The sequence below is a fragment of the Balaenoptera ricei genome, chromosome 4 (genome assembly GCF_028023285.1).
Source record: "Balaenoptera ricei isolate mBalRic1 chromosome 4, mBalRic1.hap2, whole genome shotgun sequence".
NCBI classification, from domain to species: domain Eukaryota; kingdom Metazoa; phylum Chordata; class Mammalia; order Artiodactyla; family Balaenopteridae; genus Balaenoptera; species Balaenoptera ricei.
In genome coordinates, this window is record NC_082642.1 from 152,101,261 (window position 1) to 152,123,582 (window position 22,322).

The 22,322-nt window shown below is 42.4% G+C and overlaps 1 protein-coding gene across 25 annotated transcripts in view; it reads right to left on the minus strand.

The window, feature by feature from the left end:
- SETD4 (SET domain containing 4) overlaps nt 1–22,322 on the minus strand; it is a 459,131-nt gene that overhangs the window by 66,252 nt on the left and 370,557 nt on the right. For 22 of the 25 annotated variants that reach the window (XR_009502969.1, XR_009502983.1, XR_009502978.1 and 19 more), the window contains one exon: nt 18,463–18,599. The exons of 1 other annotated variant lie outside the window; for it this stretch is intronic. The gene's annotated coding sequence lies outside the window, so the exon portion shown is untranslated. Of the gene's footprint in view, nt 1–18,462; nt 18,600–19,621; nt 21,707–22,322 lie in introns of those variants that run through there. 2 more of the 25 variants (XR_009502979.1, XR_009502972.1) reach the window with 1 other exon arrangement.

Here is a 22,322-nt window from a genome sequence, read left to right on the forward strand (position 1 = left end):
TTTGCCAGTACTCAGTGATATATCCGGGTGAGTCAAGGGACATCATTAAACTTTCAAAAACAGTGGTTGATAAATATTTTCACAGCATCTCAGGTGGAGGAGAAAGATAAAGAGGAGGACTTTCGTAAACTTAGATGTGGCCCCAAATGGCTGTATTTTCACCAAAATCAGTTTCCTTTTCCTCCTGAGCATCCAGCTAGACTCTGTTCCCAGCTTCCTCTTACAGTTAGGCAGAGGCCACATAACTGATTCTAGCCAATGGGATGTAAGCAAAAGTAATATATCCCACTCCCAGGCCTGGCCCTTAGAACAGCCCCGGCCCTTATCTCCTCTCTCTTCCAGGACCCACTAGCTGCTTGCAGAAGAGGGGGTCTGTGGTCTTAGGGAATGGCAGAGCTTCTAGGGAAGGAGCCTAGGGCCCCGAGTTACCTTTTGGAGGAGAGGATCCCTGGAGAGTTGCCCAGCCAGATACACCCACATTGGGCCGTAATGACGGAAAGAATGAGCCCTTAGTGCACTGGTTTCCAGACCAGCAGTGTCAGTATCACTTGCAAACTTGTTAAAAATGCAAATCCCCGGCTTCGGCCAAGGCATACTCAATTAGAAACCCTGCGAGAGGGTTTCTAAAAGTCCTTTATTTTAATAAGGAGATTTAGACACTCTAAAGTTTGAGAACATCTGTCTTATTGTGTAAGGACACTGAGATTTGGAGGGTTTTTGTTAAGCCACTTAGATAACTATCTACAGGGAGTCCCAACATAAAAATCATAAACTGAGTCCTTGGTAACCAATTAAAATTTGACTGTTGCTTCACTAGAGACCTTTGTCACGGCTCCATTAATTCCAAGCCTGGACCAAGCTGATTAGGTCTTCATAAGGTTGAAAACTTAACTAACCTTGGGTATCACCTGTGACATTTGACCGGGAACCGGAAAACCAGGACTGGGTTCATTAATTGAATTTTTTTAGACAAGTCACTTAACCTGCTCATTTTATTGCCTCTGCAAAAAGCAGATCAATTCCAACCCATTTAGTAGTTACCTGGAGGAAAAATCCTCAGACAAGCATGAGCCAATAGATTGCATGTCCATGTTTAGAGAAATTCCATATGATTGTTTTTATATCCATCAAACTTTAGAAAACAGAAGACTAAACCCAGCAGCTCTTCAACTCCATACAGCTGCAAACAGGGGACTGCACAGAAACAAACGATCTAGGTTAACTCATTTTCAATTTAGAACTTTCCAAACGCAAAGTTTTCTATTTCAACTGTTGGCCAAAATGTAATGCCATCTCTACAAAAATTGGGGTTGTTTAACTTCCCAAATATAAAGTCCAAATTTTAGGGTTTTTGAAATCACATTTCCCAGGGGAAAAAATATCATCATTTCAGGGAAACGGGAAGCTTGGAAAGAGCATCTAATATCAAAGCAATGTGTTTAATTAGCCACGTGGGTAAACAAGGGCAGCCAGGAATGCGGTGGCTCAGAGGAGAGTCATGGCATTTAGTTCCAGCTCCGTGCAAAGCCACATCTTCAGCACTTAGTTCAGAAGTAATTACCATCTCGCTGGCCCTCGGGTAGAGGGAGAAAAGAAATAACTATATTCATCTTGTGATTAAATGGCAATTAGCAGCTAAGTGCCCTGCAATAATGTGGCACTTACCACCTCATCACAGTATCAGCAGCTTCCCTGGCCAATCCCACCAGCCCGCTGGGTATCAGAGCACAGTGCTGCACGGCTAGGACCCTAGGGAGGACCCGGGCACCAGCCGACATAGGCCAGAGTGAGGCGCAAGTTAGTGGATAAATGGGGACTCTACAGCCAAGCTGCCTGGGTTCCAAATACAACCCCGCCACTTATCAACCTGCCAACTTGGCCGAGTTACTTAAATCTTTCTCAGCCTCGGTGTCCTCATCTGAAAATTGGGGGAAAGAGTTGTTTCTAACACATAGCATGGTGAGTGTGAGGCGTAAGTGAGTTAATAGATGCAAAGCGTTCAGGAGAGCTCCCAGAACACGGAATATTCTCAGTCAAAGATGGCTAATATTTCCCCATGCTTCTCCTTCATGGGGCTGGAACAGATTAACTCTTTCCAGCCATGCATGATTTAATGCTAAAAATAATTTTAAATGTATTGTACTGCCAAAAACAGAAACAAACACAAACACAAACAAAAAACCCTCTGTTATACTAGCCTGTCCCTTTGGTTCTGGATGAATTCTGATTTATCCTGTACCTGCGGGACCACCCTCAATTGTTCCAAATTGTGAAACAAATAGAAGCAACATCCGGGAAGGCCTGAACGGAAATTTTTTATTTCCCCAAAAGAACAAGGCTATGGATTCAGACAAGAAACTGGGAAGTTCAACATCTCAAGACAAAAATGAATGAGGATGGACCTAAGAAAGGCCAAAGGGATGATGGGTGTGGCCAGCTCTTGATTATCTACATTTATAGCCACCGGTTGCTTCTCAGGCTGACGTCTCCTCTCACCACAGATATTGTGAACTCGGTGCACAAATGATTTCTGAAATTAGTTTTAAAACATAATAAATGATAAATCTGTTGCAAAACCATAGAACTTTTTTAAGGTTACCCATTTTGGGCAGCAGGGGTCATTTGTTCTTAGATGCTTTCCTAACCCCTGCCCTACTTTGCTCTGCACAGCTGGGACCTGCATTTCCCATGCTCCCTGCCAATTAACTTTGTCCAACATGAGACAATGGTAAGACTGGAGAGTCTTACTCTACCTGTAACAGAGATTCCAACAGTGTCTGCACCTCCTATCAGATAGCCCTCCACTCTTGGTTCCCAGCTCCAGCCAGGACATCCCCACTCTGGGGCTCCAGTTCAATATCACATCCTTGCCATGTCCTTCTCCAGCCCAAGAGGTGGCAGTGGAATGTTCTTATTGCTAATCACTGATTGACTAATGGTTCTCTGGTGGTTTCTTAGCTGTAACATCACTTATGTAACCAATTCTCTTTATTAAATTCCCTCTGTTTGAAATACCTAGACTGGATTTTATTTCCTGAAGAAACATTGACTGCTAAACCATCGCTTCATCTATGTTACTTTCTCCCTCTTCCAACATCTCAGTGAGAAAAGCACTGGACTGGGAATCAGGAGCCCTGATTTCTGGTCCCAGTTCTGCCACTAACTGACTGTGTTACCATGGGCATTCTTCTCTGTGCCTCAGTTTCCTAATAAATAAGATGACTGGACTTGGGGATCTCAAATAACACTTTCAGCTATAAAGTTCCCGGACTAGACATTCTGACCAGTGTCACCTGGCACTTCAGAATGTGGGAACTCGTGGCATTGATTTACTCCCTGAGTTGGCTCGCACACATTCACTAGTGTGTCATTTTACATCAGCAGCTGAGTTAGGCAAGGTGGTCTCGTCTGTTTTGCAGGTGAGGGGAGGGTCTGCATGTGTGGAGGGGTGACCACACATATACATGTATGTACTTGCGATTCCCTAAGAAACATTCATAGGGGTATTATTCTCTCTCTATGCATGATTTAAACTTATAAAGAACTGAGCATGTTAACATTGCGAGATGAGGATTGGTGAGGATGATACTATCCAAATTAACATTTCAGCCAAATTAATATAAAGATACTAAATAATAAGCATGAATCCATGATACATGTGGAGCCTCAGCAAGTAGATTTCTATTTTCTTTCTTTTCTCCGAACTAGCAGTTCTCGTTTTCTCCTCACAAGACAGCATGATCAGTTATGGGTCACACATGGGTATAGCCATGGAAAACTTCCGGTGTGCTATATGTAACCTGACCCCTTCTGCTTTTTCTCATCATTATGCAAAAATTCTTATTGTTTTCTATTGCCTTCAATACTTACAGAGTTAGCTTTTAATTCATTTTAGGCTAGAGTTACAATCAAGTACATATTTAAGTCAGTTATCAATTCACGTCCTTTACTGATAGAACTTTTTTTTTTAATTTTTATTTTTGGCTGCATTTGGTCTTTGTTGCTGCATGCGGGCTTTCTCTAGTGGGGGCTACTCTTCATTGCGGTGTGCAGACTTCTCATTGTGGTGGCTTCTCTGGTTGCAGAGCACGAGCTCTAGTCATGCGGGCTCAGTAGTTGCAGCACACGAGCTCAGTAGTTGTGGCTCGCGGGCTTAGTTGCTCCGCGGCATGTGGGATCTTCCCAGACCAGGGATCAAACCTGTGTCCCCTGCATTGGCAGGTGGATTCTTAACCACTGCATCACCAGGGAAGTCCCTAGAACTTTTAAATATAAGTTTATATGCATGCATGTGTGTTTACATACATCTCACACACACACACTCACAAAACTCAACCTTGAAGATATTTCTACAGTGAAAAGTCTCATAAAATTTTTCTTCTCATCAACATAGTCTTAAACTTCACCCAAAAGTAATCCATTTTCTTTTAACTCCTCAGTGCTTCATAAAAAGACTGATATCCTCTTTTTATCAGAAACCAGTACTGAAATATTCATCTATAACTGCAATGTCCAATATGGTAGTCACTAAACACATGTGGCTATTGAGTACTTGAGATGTGGCTGGTTCGAATCAATTTATGGCATAAATGTAAAAGCACACCAGATTTTGAAGTCTCAATATGAGAAAAATAAACATAACATAATCTCATTAATATTTTTATATTGACTGCATGTTGAAATTATAAAATGTTGGACACTTTGTGGTGAAAAAATACTGTTAAAATTAATTCCATGTGTCTCTTTTCATTAGAAAATTTTAAAATACGTCACATCCTATTTCTACTGGGCAACACTGATTCTAGAAGTTAAAGGAAATGAAAAGATGCTTCTACCGTGTTTTCTTTCCTTACAGAAGAACTTTGATGAGAAGCAGCAGTATTGGCCACAGTTTATGGGGGTGGGGGCAGGGAAGGGCTGAATTTATAGGAAAGATGGTTGTGTTAGGGTTTCAACTTGCTGACACCCAAATCAAACTTCACTCTATACAGAAAATAGCAAAGACCCAATTAACGGTGCTGTACACTGGAAACAGCATCATTGTGTTAATAGCTTGTGCTTTCTTCAAAAGTCCAAGAGAGAAGAGCTTAAGGCACTTTTTCTTATTGACTGAAAGCTGAAGAAAGTAAGGATCTCTGAGTTAAAGTTTCAGAGGCTTGAATTCCCACATGGCCACCCATTTCCTTATCATTCAAAAGCACACATCAAGAATAAATCTTACAAATATACACAGGACTTTAAAGCTTTACGATATTCAGAGGAATAAGATCCCACACACATTCCACCTTACATCTAAATAATTTTATTCATCATCTCAATCCTTGGGCATAGCAAGAAGCCTGGTACACCATGGGTGCTTAATGATGTTCGCTAAATTGCACCAAAGGAACAACTTAAGCATGTCAATTACTGAAAGTTGGACCCACTCATGCTGTTTAAGACAATGAAGCAAAGATGCAGCTCCAGAAATTCAGAAACACAGTTGCAGAAATTACCCAGTACATGCCGCAGCCATTAGAAAGATGAGAAACTAAATCAAGCTTTCTCGGAACGCCATGTTGTTGCTCTATTAGCTAATGAGGATCTCGGTTTTTCTGCTAGGTTGTGTAATAACCATCTTGGTAGTTCTTTAATAGGAGAAAGAAGCCGGGTCTCTTTGCCATCTCAGTCTGTACTGGTTTGCATTATTTTTGTCCAAGCTTTTTACACTTACAAAACAATCTATTGAAACTTTGCATTATTCTTCCTTTGAATGGATCATGTGGGCACTAGGGTGGAGCTCAGGGGCTTTTGGGTGGATAAGACCAATAACAGGAATTGCTAATGTGGTTTCTATTGAATGTGATGGATTCATTAGGTAAAATCATTTGATAAATCAAGACTACTACATTTTTACTCCTTTCATCTTTGTCTTTTGGATTCCAGGGCGACATTGCTGACACAAAGTACCACTCTGAGCTAAATGAGCAGCCTTGCTTGAAGAAGCTGGTTTAAGGGATAAACACTGCCATTCCTTGATTCTCACAAGCCCCTGCATTTGCCTTGAAGTCACGCTGAAGCTACACTACACAGAAGAGCCCTCATTCTCCCCAATGAGTTTTAACGATAAGCCCCAAACCTTGGGGAATTTCTTCTTTGCCCTTTCACATAGTAGTCAGTCTGGATGCAACCAGCATGGTCCTTAAAAATCCCAGTTGTATTATTTTTAACAATCAAATGGAATTTGTTAATATATAATACATATATATAAAACGTTGTACCCCATAACCAAGTGGAATTTTTTTTAACATCTTTATTGGAGTATAATTGCTATACAACAGTGTGTTCATTTCTGCTGTATAACAAAGTGAATCAGCTATACGTATACATATATCCCCATATCCCCTCCCTCTTGGGTCTCCCTCCCACCCTCCCTATCCCACCCCTCTAGGTGGTCACAAAGCACCGAGCTGATCTCCCTGTGCTATGCGGCTGCTTCCCACTAGCTACTTTACATTTGGTAGTATATATAAGTCCATGCCATACCAAGTGGAATTTATTCCAAGGATGCAAGGCTGGTTCAATAGGCAAAACTCAATGTAATACAGTGTATCAACAAGCTATAGAAGAAAAATCGGATATTCACATCAATGGATGGAGGTAAAGCACTGGACAAAATCCAACACTCATTCATGATAAGAAAAATCTCAGCAAATCAGGAACAGAGGGAAACTTTCTAGACTTGGTATGAAAACTCTATGGAAAATAAACTTGCAGCTAACATTGTACTTGATGAAAAACTGAACATTTTCTCCCCTAATATCAGGAACCTGTCAAGGAGGTCCTTTCTTACTATTCCTATGGGTTGAATAATGTTCCCCCCATCCAAAGATATGTCTAAATCCTAAGATCCCAGAACCTGTGAATGTGATCTTATTTGGAAAAAGGGTCTTTGCGGTAATTAAGTAATAAGTTAAGGATCTCAAGATGAGATCATCCTGGATTTAGGGTGAGCCTGCCTAAATCCAATGGCAGGTGTCAGAAGAGAAAGGCACAAGGAGTTGACAACAGACACAGAGGGAAGAAGGCGTGTGAGATGGAGGCAGAGATTGGAGTGATGCATCTACCAGCCAAGGAATGCCAAAGGTTCCCAGCAGCCACCAGAAGCTAGGAGAAAGGCATGGAATAGATCCTCCCTCCAAGCTTCCAGAAGGAACCAACCCTGTTGACACCTTGATTTTGAACTTCTAGCCCTCAAAACTGCCAGAGAATAAATTTCTGTTGTTTTAAGCCACTCGAATTGTGACAATTTGTTACAGCAGCTCCAGGAAATGAATACATCAGGTGACAAAGCTCAGCAGAACCCAGGGACCAAATGAATCTGATGGTTTGTACAGAGAGGCTGGGAGTAAGCTTACCTTTGCCAAGTCCGTGAAGAGCAGAAGTCCTGCTCAGCAATTTGCGTTCTCTGTAAGACTAAAGTTTCTTAAATCCCCTCAAAGTCGCCACTGTATCCGAAATACATTATTCAGATTTATTCATGACATCACTCTCTCTGTCTGCACCCATGTACCTCTCAGGAGTTCACTCCCTCCTACAAAGGCATCCACCCCTGGGCTCCCCTGTGAGCCTCTGGAGAGAAAGAACTCTGCTCTTAAGTTCCTTAGGGCCCCAGCACCCAGGGCCATGCCCAGCACATACAGGGGCCTAATAAATGTCTGCTGAGTGGACAGATGGAACCAATCTGTGATTAAAAGTGTCCTCCTTAGAGCATAAATGTGTCTCCCAATACCACCTGTGTCTCCGTTCTAGCTCTTTCCCTAAATACCTCCACCATGTGTGCTTTTTCAGGGCCAATATGGCGTCCACGCATCAGGCCCGCTCCCCTGACCTGTTGAGGCTTCATCACATAAGCCCTTAGCCTGCTGAGCAGAGGTCCTGAGCACACCATGCTCTTCTCCACACATTTTTACACTCAGTGCTGTTCCTTTGTTCAAACTCCTACTCCTTCAAGTCTCAACTCAAACGCAATGACCTCTAGGAAGCCTTTCTGAATTTCCTTAAACAGCTTTGACCTTCCTCTTCCATCACACTTGGAAACACTTAGCATTGACAGCTAGCTGTGTGCTTTTTGTTGGTGGTGGAGGAGGTGGTGGTATCAATATGATTGAGCCTCTGCTGGGTGTCCTTCCCTTCATTATACCAATTATCCAGTTTTATTGTAATTTCTTGCTTGTCTGCCCACTACGTTAGAAGCTCCAGAGGACAGAAGTCTTTTCCCCTTGAAATCTGGCTTGTAATTTCACTGTGGCTTCAATTTCTTATCTGATGACCTCATCTCAGCTTACCCAGAAATTCTCCCAAGGGCTCAGGAACCGTTTGGACCACAGATCCAGCCCAGACCGCCCTGATGGAACAAATGCCAACCACACTCCAAAAGGATGCAGTTTCTTGTTTCTAAAGTATTTGCGGGCTTCCCTGGTGGTACAGTGGTTAAGAATCCACCTGCCAATGCAGGGGACACGGGTTCGAGCCCTGGCCCGGGAAGATCCCACATGCCGCGGAGCAACTAAGCCCATGTGCCACAACTACTGAGCTCACGTGCCACAACTACTGAACCCGCACGCCTAGAGCCCATGCTCCGCAAAAAGAGAAGCCACCGCAACGAGAAGCCCGCGCACCTCAAGGAAGAGTAGCCCCCACTCGCCACAACTAGAGAAAAGCCCACACGCAGCAACGAAGACCCAACGCAACCAAAAAAATAAATAAAATTAAATTTTTAAAAAAAGTATTTGCTAGTACCTCTCAGATTTTAAACATTTCCCCAAAAGCCATTATAAATGGAGTCTATGATTTTTAGAATATTATTACTTCAGAGGAAGGAGGACTCACGTCAGTTGCCCATGCAGCCAAGCCGGCACAAAAACCCCTGGTGAAAAATAAGTCTCTTAAACAGAAACCAGTAACCGGGCTGAGCTGGTACAAGTAGCTCCCCCTTATCCGTGGGGGGATACATTCCAAGACCCCCAGTGGATGCCTGAAACCAGATTGAACCATATTTATGCTGTTTTTTCTATACATACATATCAAAATTTTTAATTTATAAATTAAGTGCAGTAAGAAATTAACAATAATAATAAAATAGGAGAATTATAACAATATACTATAATAAAAGTTCTGTGAAAGTGGTCTCTTTCTCTCAAAATATCTTATTGTACAAATTTAATGCCTTTTCCATCCTAAGTGCTTACTGTGCACCGTGGCCATAATTTTTTTTTTTTTTAAATCAATAGGTATTTTTATTAATTCAGTTAAGCAAATGATGGTTCAGTGAAAAACTTACCAGATCACTTGTTCAACTACATTTGCTTTATCAACTTGACCTAATAATCTAATGAAATACAGTCTAAGAGGCAGAAATCTACTTATATGTATACATTTATCCTTCTCAGTATATTTTGTATTGATACAGGTCTATCATAGAACTTACTTTACTGTATCCAGCCCCACTTTTTCAGGGGGAGGGATGGGCTTCTTATTTATACTATAAATGATAACACCTGGCCCTAATCCCTTCCCCCACCTCTCCTTCACACCATCTTCCCAACAGAAAATGTTTATTGGGCCCCTGCATAGGGCCAAGAATCGTTCTAAGCTCTGTTAATAGGAAGATACATTTGAAAAATTCTCCACACAGGTAATTCATGCTCCAACGGGGAAGGCAAAGCATGTAGTTAAAACAGAAAGCTATTCGGTGAAAGTGGAGGTGAGTACCTGATGACCAGAGCTATGAGTAATTATGCTTGCAAGTGTGGAGGTGAGGAATGCAAGAAGTCATTGACACTGACAGTCACATATCATTTTGAAGGAAGAGTCTATAGTTTCCTGAGGTATGCAGGTGCAATAATTTAAGCCATTAAAACATATTTAGAATGTTCACTAGTTCCTGTGAAGTTGAGATCTTTTGTCAGAGATGTTAATATATGTTGATCTGCCTTCAATGAGAGCTATAGGGGATGAAAAATATAGACAGTATATGCATATGCTAATTTCTGCCAATAGAGGGAACATCTAGTGTAACTCAATGTAAATGTCTTATGTAAAACTGAAGATATCCTTATAGTTAGACAATAATTAAAGATGAGGATTGAAAAATCACCAGGATGGGATGTGTTTATGTTTCCCAGTTATAGGTATCAAATTTGACGTCTCTAATAAACACTGCTTTTTGTTTGAGAGAGGTGACTGTTAAAACACCTGCTCACCCTTCCTTACAAACGCAGAGGAAGATCAGAGGGCCTAGATATCCTCTGTATTTATTGCTCTATAATGAGGACAAACGATTCTTAAAGATGCAGGATTTTTTTATAACCCATCAACCCTCTGACAGTTCATTGTCCGCTTGTGATCCTAAGTCCTATTCCAAACTTTCAGTCGAAAAAAGGAAAGCAAGGGAGTAAAGACAAAAAGGAATAATCTATGTTAATATAAATGTTTCAGACATTAAAAAAAAAAAAAAAAAAAAAAAGGAATAATCTAAAGAACTGGCAAGGGGGCTTTGCTACTTTGGTCCTTTTAGAAAGAGCTGAGGTGGATGAGAGGAGCCCAAATCTGAGCCAGCCAGTTTGGGGCTGTTTGTTGATATCTTAGAATACAAAGTATTTGTGCTGTAAAACAACTAATTTAAGTGACTTGATTTTTTTTATTGTTATGTAATTTTTCCATTTTTTTTCCTTGAAATTTCTTCTAGAAAAAAATGTGAAATTTTATGCTAAGTGAAGGGGAAAGGGGATTTATTTAGGCTTGGTTATATCATCTTCTAGCCATTCCCCTTATTCCCTCCAAAGGAAAGAGTACTGCTGTAGGAGAGTGTGAAAAATGATATTCTATCTCTCTTCATACTCCACAGGAGCCAAGTAGCTCTTTCTAAGCTAATGAAGATGAACAGGAGTCTATGTTCTCTGAAAACATATTTGGGACAATCATGACGTCCAGCTGTTGTTTCCAATACTGGTTATTGACTTCTGGTAAAGTACATATTATAAGGCCGTAGATTGAAAAGGAAGTTGAACTTAGTCTTCTCACCATGACTTGTGCACCGCTGTGGACCTTTTTATTTTAATGGATTCTTTTCAATCCTCTTGATTTAATATCTAAGGAGTCTTCCAGTGTACTGTCCATTTCACTCAGATGCTCCTGAATAGCCATGACCACTTCACCGGGGATAAACTTTAAGCCACTGATATCACCAAACACCTTCCTTCTCTCACCATTGAGTCCTCTCCATTGCTCAGATCTTTTTACTATATAGCTTAGTTCCTGATTGGAAATCTCCAAATCGTATGGTATAAAAAACTTGGTTTCTTCACTGTGGATGCGCTGAAATGCGTCTAATATCCAGGAATCATTGTGCAATCTGAGACAATACAAATATAAAATCAAAGATGAAATGATGAACAGGAGCACGTAAAGTAGCACCGTGAGCACCACACCAAGGATTCCTGATTGCATGGTTTTTTCAAACATCCAGTACAGCTGTGCTGCATCAGCTATAGGAGTCTCCCCATCATGTGAAAGCCGCTCTTTGTTTCCTGGTGCGCGAGGAGAGGGGATTCAGAGCGCGGCCTAAACGAGCTCCAGAGATGGGCACGAGCCACGGTTATCAGCACGGACCCCAGAGGCGGGCATGAGACGCTGGGGCTGCTGCTGCCGCCACCAAGAAGCCTGTGTGCGAGCACAGGTCACTCTCCACACCGCCCCTCCCGGGAGCCTGTGCAGCCCGCCACTGGCAGCGTCCCGTGATCCAGCCGTGGCCATAATTTTTGCACTTTGAAGTGTGAGAGCAAAACTAGCACAAGTTTTTCTCTCTTCACAGTTTCACAGATAAAAGATTCCTTATTACCGTAGGTCTTAGCAACCTCAGCATAGGATTTTTCTTCTTTCCTTAAGTCGAGAACTTTCACCTTTTCACTTAAAGGAAGCACTATACAGCTTCTCTTTGGTGTATCCAAACTGCGAGCATCAGTGCCTTTGTGCTTTGGGGCCATTATTAAGTAAAATAAGGGTCACTTGAACACAAACCCTGTGAGTGGTCTGATGACCAATACGGCTACTGAGTGACTAAGGGGCAGGGCACACTGGACATAAGGATGATTCACGTCCCGGGTGCGATGGCACAGATGGCATGAGATCTCATCACATTACTCAGAACAACTTAAAACTTAATGAGTTGTTTATTTCTGGAATTTTCCACGTAATATTTTCAGACCATGGTTGACTGCAGGTAACTGAAACTGCAGGAAGCAAAACCATGGATGGGGGGGTGGGGTTACTGTATAGGAAACATGTCTGCAGCACAAGGAAGGGAACACAGCCCTGCGCAGATGCAGTGGAAGTCCGCCCACAGTGTGATGTGCATGTGTGTTCACACTGAGTGTAACTAAATACCCCCGGCTGGTCTACACTGTGTTCTAGGGTGGGGGGGATTTCATTCTTCTCCACTGGAGTAAAGTTGGTTTCCACGAGCACTTTCAAGTTGCCTATCTTTGTGTTTTTATTACTTCCTTGTTGCCCATTTTTATAAGTAAAACTTTTCTCTGATAATGACTGCATCTCCCTAAAAGCTTCTTCTGAGTTCTTGTTTTCAAAGCAGTTGGATCCATCTTCATATTTTCCTGCCATAATTGCCTCAAGCCAATTTCTTTTAAAGGAATTAAAAATGCAAATCTAATATTCTAATTGCATAATAGGATCATCTTGGCAGCTCGATCAATACTATCTCCCACTGTCAATACTATGGCCGGGCTGTGTGGATGTCAGAGCCCACTGGTCTCACTTTATCACTGGCCCCATGGCCCATCCACATCTATAAGATGTGACATTTTATTGGTGGCCTTCCATCAATCAGCTCTAATTTGTGCATCACAGAGGTGCACGTTGTCATCTCAGCATCCGCGTTGCCCTGGGCACCAGACAGCACAGAGTTGAAGCCTTCATGTTTCCAGGGACTAAGTTAAATGGCAAGAAAGAGGCTGGTTGACAACCACACACAGGATTTTTTTTCCAGGTCACCGTCCAATGGAATTAGAAGCAAAGGACCTATGACAGGTCACCCCAAAGATCCTAAACCTGTCAGTATGGCTACAGATCATTACAAATGACACAGGTCTGGAGTCAGGAGACCCTGGCTGACAGATCCAGCTCAGCCATTCCCCAGGGGTCACCTTGAGCAAGTCACCTAGCCTCTAGGTGCCTCAGTTTCCACTCCTACAAAATAACCGTGTTCACCTAGGTTGAATGCTAAGGTCCCTAGCAACCTACAACTTATTTTACTTCTAGAAGAGTGAAGATCATACTCTAAGTAGCAAGGATGAAGGATATTGTCAGTTGATTGAGATAAGAAACATCGTTACTACTTCTGGGCTATTTGCCAATTAACAGTAGAAACATCATAATTAGCACACATCATGCAAATTCTACTTCCGTTAAGAAGTGTTTTTCCAATAGATGTGTTGGGGAAAAAAAGAGAATGTTTTCCCACACTCTCTTTCCAGCAGAATTTTTTTTTTTAGGTTTCAAATACCGTACTATTTGATCCAAAACACAATCATTCAATTTACCCACCTAAGCCAGCACAAAGATATAAAAGCTATGCCAACGATCATAAATTTCCTTAAATAGAGCTAAGCAGTTGAAGTGTAGCAAAATTTCAGGTTCTTATTAAATCTGATTTTAGAGTAAGCTGATTTTGAATAGACAATCAGGTCAAAATCTCTTAGATTCTCTGAAGAACACCTTTCTAAAATTATGACAGCACACACTAAGTCTCAAAATGTAATTTATTTGGCTTTGGAGGAAAGCACTCTGTGTATATATGTGGGTATCTTACATGTAACTATAATAAAATTTCTTATTTATGTGGTTCTTTGTAGATTATTCAATTAACAATTATCCATTACATGCTGGGCATTGTGTAAGGAGCTTTCATAGACATTTCTTTATTGGGTTCTCAGGGTGACCTCAGGGGTCAGATGAGAGTGGCCTTGTTGTTTCCAGAGGAAGAAACTGAGGCTGGAGGACAGTAAGAGGCTCCCCAGGAATTATCAGGAGACATGAAAGTGACAGAAGACTCAAGGATTGTTCAAGAAAACAAGAAGCAAAGGAAAGATTCTGAAGAGTTGAGTCAGCAAAGGGTTCAATTTTCAGAAGGGTGGAGGGAGGGCTTGGAGATAAGGCGGGAGAGAGAGAGGAAGGGTTATTCTGTGAAATACAGATCAGTGGGCTTAATATTGATCCCTGGCAGAAAGCGAGAACTAATCATTACTGGTTGATCTGTGAGCTCAGGGACGAGAAAACAGCGACTGCCAAGAGGCTGCCGTCTCCTACACAAGCCACCCCAATCTAATCTCGTTTCCTCTCTTGATAGGGTTATTAGGCTGGTTGATCAGTGGATCTGGGTTTCAGCAAGGCACTTGACAGAGTCGCTCAGGATATTCTTGCGGACAAGAAGGAGAAATGGGGGTGGGACTAGAGGACAGTTAAGTGAATTTGTAACTGGTTGAACAAGCGTGTCCAAAGCGTTGATTAATAGAGTGATGTCAGCCTACAAGGAGGAAGCCATGTGCCCTGGGGCTCTGTGTTTTGCTCTGTTCTGTTCAACCAGCTTATCAGTGTCTTGAATGATGTTGTAGGAGGCATGCTTGTTAGAACATGGAAGGACATAATTATGGGGTCACTAATAGGTTAAAAGAATCAGGGTCCAAAATGTGCTCACCCTGCTAGTCCAATGGCCCCAAAACCTTACAGGAGAAATGTAAAAGGAATGAGTTGTATAGTCCTTTGATTGATTCCCAGATCAACAGCACAATAGAGAATCTCGGCTTAGGAGCAGTTCAAGGAGAGAAGACTTGGTCCCAGGCAAAATAGCCCTCATAAACTGTTGTAGCCAGTAGCAAAATCTAAGAGGTCTTGGACATCATTAGTAGATTTCCAGGGCTCCCTCTAAAAGTAGTTATGATCTTGCTACCTGGTGGGCTGGTAGAGATACAGGTTCAGGTCAGGCACTGCATTTTAAGGCAGGTAAGAGACAATTCATAGGAGGGGAACAATACAAGTGAGAGATATGGCTACTACTCTAGGTGAAGAATGGTTGACATGGTTGGTGATATTTACACGAGGAGAAGCAAGGTGGCAGTCTTCTAATATCTGGAGAGCTAACATAGGAAGAATGAGAAAACACAATTTTCACTGCTCCATAAAGATGGAGGGAGTTACAGAAGATCAGAGATAGAGTTTCAGGGCAACCAAAACACGGATGTTGCCACATGAAGGACTGAGTTCTCAATTCTTAGTTCCCAGTATTGAGTTTATAGGCTGGGCTGTTGAGGGAACTATTTTTTTCTGGAGTGAGAATTGCCCTGTGTGATTCTACAAGGCAAAATATTTGATGTGTGTAGATGTGTGGACAGGAGAATTGTCATAGAGCCTGCTGATAAAATCCAACACACAAGCACTAGCAAAGTATTACTTCAAGGTACTTTGTGTACATAGAGAAAGTGTGATGGAAAACTAAAAATGACCATGACACATTGCTTTCCCTGGAGGAGCTTAAAATCTAAAGACACGTAAGTAAATATGTAATTGGCTTTAAATAAAAGGCAGAATAAAGTAGATTGTAATAGAGGCTCAAAGAAAAGATCAGCAGGATAAGGAGAGGGTCACATTTAACTTTAAGTTGGGTTTGGAGGCCCATCAAAGATGGCTTCATGGAACAGGTAGCATTTGACTCAATGGGAGTTGGATTTCCAGCCCAGACCTCCAGGCAGCTCCACCGCAGCCCTACTGACATTCCAAAGGTTCCCATCCCTGCACCTTCTTCCAGATTTACCCTTTTGAAACTTCTTCTCATCTGTGCCGTTTCTTTGACCAGATTTTGTTCTCTGTCCACACCTGCCACCTGGCAGCTTAAGAGCTTAAGATGTCCTTTACTTCCCTACTTCCCCATCACCCTCACTGCTACCCAGGACTTGCCTCCATTCTCTGTGCCCCAGCCCTGCCCACTTTCACATCTGACAGAGTCCTGGAACAGGGTGTCACTTCATCACCTTTGCCATGTTCTGTGGTTTAGAAGCAAGTCAGAGGTCCCACCCACATTCAAGAAGAAAGGATTATACCAGGTATGAATATAAGGCCACCTGAAAGTCTGTCTGCCACAGGTACTGAACAAGAGTCATTTAGACACCTGGAGCAAGGAGAGGAAAGATGGGACAAGGGCACAGATGGCTGACAGTTGAGTGCAGGGTGCGGGTTCGTGGAGGGTGTCGGGCTGGCCCTGGGGGAAGCCTTTAGAAGTGCCCTTGTCTTCCTCTCGGCTCTTGCATAGAAAAATGGCTTGTCATCCTATGAGTATAACAAGGGGACAATTTAGGCACCGAGTAGTCACCTCTGAAGACTTGTTTAGTTATCAGTAACTAACTAAAAAGACAGTAAATACTTTCAGGCATGAGCAGGTGCCCATCACAGGCAGCACGCAGCCTTGCATTCTTCCCCTTCACAGCTCTGGAAGGCTTGCACCCTTGAGGGCACTAATCCACCCAGCTGTGGCGGCTGACACTGCTGGGATTTACACATCTTGGCCATCATACAGGCCCCCAGACTGTGGTTAACATTATCCCCCCAGCCACGTGTTTACATATGGGAATTCCTGTACATTACCAGCTGCTTAGATATAACATTTTATTGCCAGCGGTTTGAACTTCACATCGCACTCAGAGCTTGTTGCTGGAGCCTCTCCCTCAGCTTTCTCACAATGCAAGGTGTTGTCTCCCTTGAGAACCGAGCATTTAAAAATTAATCACCATGATGTTTCATTCCACAATGAAGATCCTGTTCTATTTATTTCCTCTTCTTAAGACCTGACCCTGGAGATCTCAGGGGAAGACTGTGTGTTTTGTTATTTTCTCCTTCTGTAAAGTGGTCTGCAAACTGCAGAGAAGATAATCAGGAGATACTTCTAATCCCAGCCATTTCCTCTCTCCAAATATGGCTCCCTCTTTGGGGAAATGGTGTTTCCAACAGTGAGTAAGTGCCATAAGTCTGCTGCTCTTTGGGGCATTGACTAATCATAAGAGTAGTTCTGTGATAGGCTGCAAAATGGCCACAGTCCTTCGGTTCTCCATATAATCACACCCTTAGCAATGTGACTTTGTGACTCTTCTCATCAAGAAATGGAGTCTACCTCTCCCTACCTTGAATCTGGGTTGTTGTTATAACTTACTTCCAGCAAAAGAATAAAGTGGACATGACAGGGTGCCAGTCTGGGGCCCAGGCATCAAGAGGCCCTGCATACTTCCACCCCTTGGAATCCTGCAAAGATCAAGCCCAGGCTAGCCTGCTGGAGGATGAGAGACCATGTGCAACAGAGACTTGCCATCCTGTCTGTTGGCATCTCAGACTAGCCAGGCCCCAGCCAACCCGGAAGCCGACGGCCGACACATGAATAAACTTGGATGAAACAAGAAAAACTGCCCAGCTGAGCCCAGCCCGAACTGCCAAGCCACAGACATGTGAGAGAAGAAAATGGCTATTGTTTTTGCCTACTCCGTTTTGGGGTAGTTTGTTATGCCATAAGAGCTAACTGATACAGGCGCCATAGTTTATCAACATAAACATCAGGGTTCCCAGTTTGAAAGAATAATGAGGCAAAGACACCTACTAATGATGTCCCATCCTGGCTCATTCTCAAACACTCAGCAGGCTGATGACGTCCCCATTCTTTTTTTCACTAAAAGTCTTTTGAACCCATTTTCATGAGCCACCAGAACCTCACGCTGAAACTGGAAGGAAAAGACCTCCAAGGGATGGGTTGGGCTGCTATATCTTTTCCTTTCACAAAAACCTTGCAAAACATACTTCTTTTATTTCATCCTTGGATGATTGCCTTCAATTCTTTGTTTCATAAGCTTCTGTTCTTCCAAAGAGCCATGACAGCATTGATTTCAACCTACGATTGCTGGTGAAATATTAAACCTTATTGATTCGAAATTAAGGATTAGTTGCAAGTTGGATACTCTGCATATTTTGAAGATGCACAATTTTATTTCTTCTAGTTGAAAAGTAACTGCAGCTCCACAATATGATTCTTTTTTTTAAGATGGAGTCCTTCACATCAGCTTTCTCATTTTGTCTTGCCAAAATTGTCAAATACATTATGTTGACTAACCAATTTATTCTTCCAAATGAAGCATTCATATTTCTTACTTGTAAGTGTGCTAGTGTGAAAACACATGTTCTTTTCATTAACTACACATTAGGATGCCTCTGCATCCCCCAAACAACAACAAAAACCTCATTGGCTAGAAGTAAAGATATTCTGAGTAAGAATTCAGTAGATTTTTTTTGGTCAAATCAGCAGAGTTTATATTAATTTGATGTTTCATTGAGAGCATACCACTGCTCCCTGAGACTCATACATTTAAAGCTCACCTCAGTACATGGTTACGATGGAAGTTCTTTCTTCTAAAATTCTCTCATAAAATAGAACACCACACCACTGAAGTAAAATCTCTCAGGATGACTCAAGTCTTGGGATCGGCAATGTGCTGTCCAAAACCAAAGTTCACCTGAAGATGCAAAGACATGAAGACATGCATGCAATAGGATACTTATTTCCCAGTTCCTAACTCATAGCCGCATTGCTCTTAGGCATCCACAAATATATACTCCTCTCCAAAACGCAGTTGTTAAACAGTTTTTTTCCTTTGAAGCAATTTGAATGGCAACATTTTTTTATTGAAGTATAACTGATTTACAATGTTGTATTAGTTTCAGGTGTACAGCAAAGTGATTCAGTTATACAACTGTATATATATATTCTTTTTCAGATTCTTTTCCATTATAGGTTATTACAAAATATTGAATAGAGTTCCCTGTTCTATACAGTAGGTCCTTGTTGTTCATCTATTTTATATATGGTAGTGTGTATCTGTTAATCCCAAGCTCCTAATTTATCCCTCCTCCCCCCTTTCCCCTTTGGTAACCATAAGTTTGTTTTCTACATCTGTGAGTCTATTTCTGTTTTATAAATAAGTTCATTTATATCATTTTTTAGAGTCCAAATGTAAGTGATATCATGTGATATTTGTCTTTTCTCTGTCTGACATACTTCGTTTAGTATGATAATCTCTCGGTCTATCCATGTTTCTGCAAATGGCATTATTTCATTCTTTTTATGGATGAGTAGTATTCCATTGTATGTGTGTATACATATATATATATATGTATATATATGTATATATATATATATATATATATATATATATATATATATATATATACATATATATATATATACACACCACATCTTCTTTATCCATTCATCTGTCAACGGACATTTAGGTTGCTTCCATATTAAACATTTTAAGGGAAGTAGATAAACAAACTAAGCACCTTTCCTTAATATATACGTCTCTATATCATAGCTTTATTCGACCTAAAAAACGGTTGCCCTGGTGTGTTCCATGTAGACAACACAAACACAGAATCTCTCTCCCTTTCCCCACCGGCAGTCACTGTTTAGAATCCTCCACCCCTTTCCCCTCCCAGAGCTCCTCCCCCGAGCTATGACCCTTACTTCTCATCTCTAATTGGCATTCACTTGGGATGAGGGAACCTCAGCCCCCCAAGCCCCCCGTCTTCCACAGAATGGTATCGTCACTCTACTGCCTTCCCATCCTCCACACCGGAACGGTGATGCTGACTCCTGAGGTAAAATGCCTAGAAAGCGGGGTTGGAGGGTCCTTTTGAAATGTAGGTGAGGTGTCTTACGTCCTTATTCTCAGTCTTTATTCTCAATTTATTCTTTGATCCATTCCTGAATTCCTCAACTGGGACTCACTGGGCTCATCTGACAACTGCAAGGTAGACAGAGAAACAAGCCCAAGTTCTTGGTCTCAAAGAACTAAGAGTCTTGAGGGGAAACACCAATGATTCTGTCCCTTTCCCAACAGGCTTGCAGATGAAAATGAGAAGAGGAAAAGCAGACGAGTCCATTCACTGCTGGTCGTGTCCCTATCACGTGAGTAAATACATAAATAAAGCAAAAACTCTTGAGACTGTAACCAGTTTACTAAGGAGTCTCAGAACATGGGGTTACAAACACAACATGCTTTTATTTCTTCTAAACACTGCCCTTCTCACTTTGCTCTGCTGAATCATCCTTTGAACACCCCTTAACAGTATCTTGGGCAGATTCCACACCTTCCCAGTCACTGGTGCATTCCAAAGCTTCAATCTCAATCTTGATGTAAATCCCATGTCCTCCTTCCCTCTATGCGGACTTGAGCTGGGACCTTAAATGCTGAAGGGTGGGTGAGATCTGCTTCTACAATGCCCACACCCTGCTGCCTGAGCTCTCTCAGTGGATGGGGCAGCGAGGAGGCACGAGAAAGGGACACAGGCCTATTCACTTAAGTGGTCGCTACTGGCATCCTCTCTTGGGTGGTTCTTGAAGCTCTGCTGGCTGCCTGGCTTATGATTCCTCTGAATGGCAGCATCCAAATGCTGGCTGTCTTGTGGGGTGCATGTATGAGCTCTGAGGGCTCTGTCAGCTCCCTTCTCTGCCCCCACCTACTGCACAATTCCCTGACATTCAGAACCTGGTCCTGGGTTGACCTCTTTCATCCCTGCCCCATTGTTCCCTACATCAGGGGAAAATCCCAAAGCCTCTTACTACTAGGATTCCTGTGCCTGATGGACACTTCTCTTAGCTGGGTACCAGCAAGATGGTTCAAGCTCAGCTTTCTTTCTGGGATGTCTACATGACTCACAAGAAACTCAGCCTGCTTCACGCCCACCCTCTGTCCAGGCTGCCTCCCCTCCCATGTCTCTCAGAGAGGCAAATCGGCAAGTCCACTTCTTAAGCCAATGTCCAGCGGGGGAAGGCAAGTCTCCCTTTCTTTCGGGCACCTCCAATCTTTTAGTATTTCCCTGGGTTGTCTCGCTTGTCTTCATGTTGAGAGGGACGTCTCTTACTCCAATGTCCTCCTTCTCCCCTCCCAGCTTTATTAGAAACACTGGGAAGAGGTGCTGGGTGGGGGCTGGTAATAGGCAGGGTGGGCAACTGAAAAGCCCCACTAAAACCTCTTGGTGTTTGTTTCCAGGGGCTTCCATAGCAGATAACCAAAAATGGAGGGCCTTAAATGACAGAAACTTATTCTTCCATAGTTCTGGATGCTGGAAGTCCAAAATCAAGATGTTAGGAGGGCCACGCTCCCTGTGAAAGCTCTAGAAAAGAATCCTTCCTTTCCTCTTGCAGCTTCTGGTGGCTTTAGATACTCCTCAACTTATAGCAGCATCACTCCAATCTCTGCCTCATCTTCACATGGCCTTCTTCCCTCTGTCTCTGCAGGTGTCTCTTCTCTTCTTATAAGGACACCAGTCACTGAATCTAAGGGCCACCCTACTCCAGTATCACCTCTTCTTAACTAATTATATCTGCAAAGACCCCATTTCCAAATAAGGTCACACTTGGAGGTTCCAGGTAGTCATGAATTTTGGGGAAACACTATTCAGTACAATCTTGTTACAGAAAACTTCCAGGTCATTTCCTTGAGAAGCAGAAGAATCAGAGAGAAGCTTTGAGATGTGTCTTGTTCTACAGAGGGCTTCAAGGGAGAGAAACTTTAGTGAAGGTGATGGTACAGGATTCATGCAGGCCCATCACTGGCATCTACAAAAAAAGACGACAAAAAAAAAAAAGGTGGCGGGGAGATAGACAATAATAGGTCATGAAGATTACTGGCTAAAGAGATATCCCTGGACCCTTTAACTACCCTGGACCTAGGAATGACCAGTTTCTCACTCGCCAGCCCCCAATCGCCTTCCTTCCACTCCTTCCAGCCACCACCCTGTAGGTGACCATGACGGCCACCCCAACCCCCATAGCCAGCCCCTGGCAGGGAAGGGGAGAAGCTACATCACGCCTCTGGAAGGAGGTATTTGCCCAGCACATGTTAATACTCTTGATACACTTGCCCGTGGAGTGAATGTACCTGCGGTGTTTCTTCTAGCCCAGTTTGGATGATATGACACAGCTCAGGTGGGCTTTAGTCACCTGTCTTGGGATCCTGCCATTCTTTGTATGAGGAAGAACATCCTAATCCCCAAAACTAACTTCTAAATCTGCCCTTCCATAATGCATGGATTCTCTAGGGCACCACTACTGGGGAAAAACTCTTTATATAACAATGAGATAAACCATGAAATGTCCAACTTAATACATCAAGCCAGAGGAACGTATTAAAGATTGAGGATGTAATCTAGGAGAACTCTATTCTTACTCATTT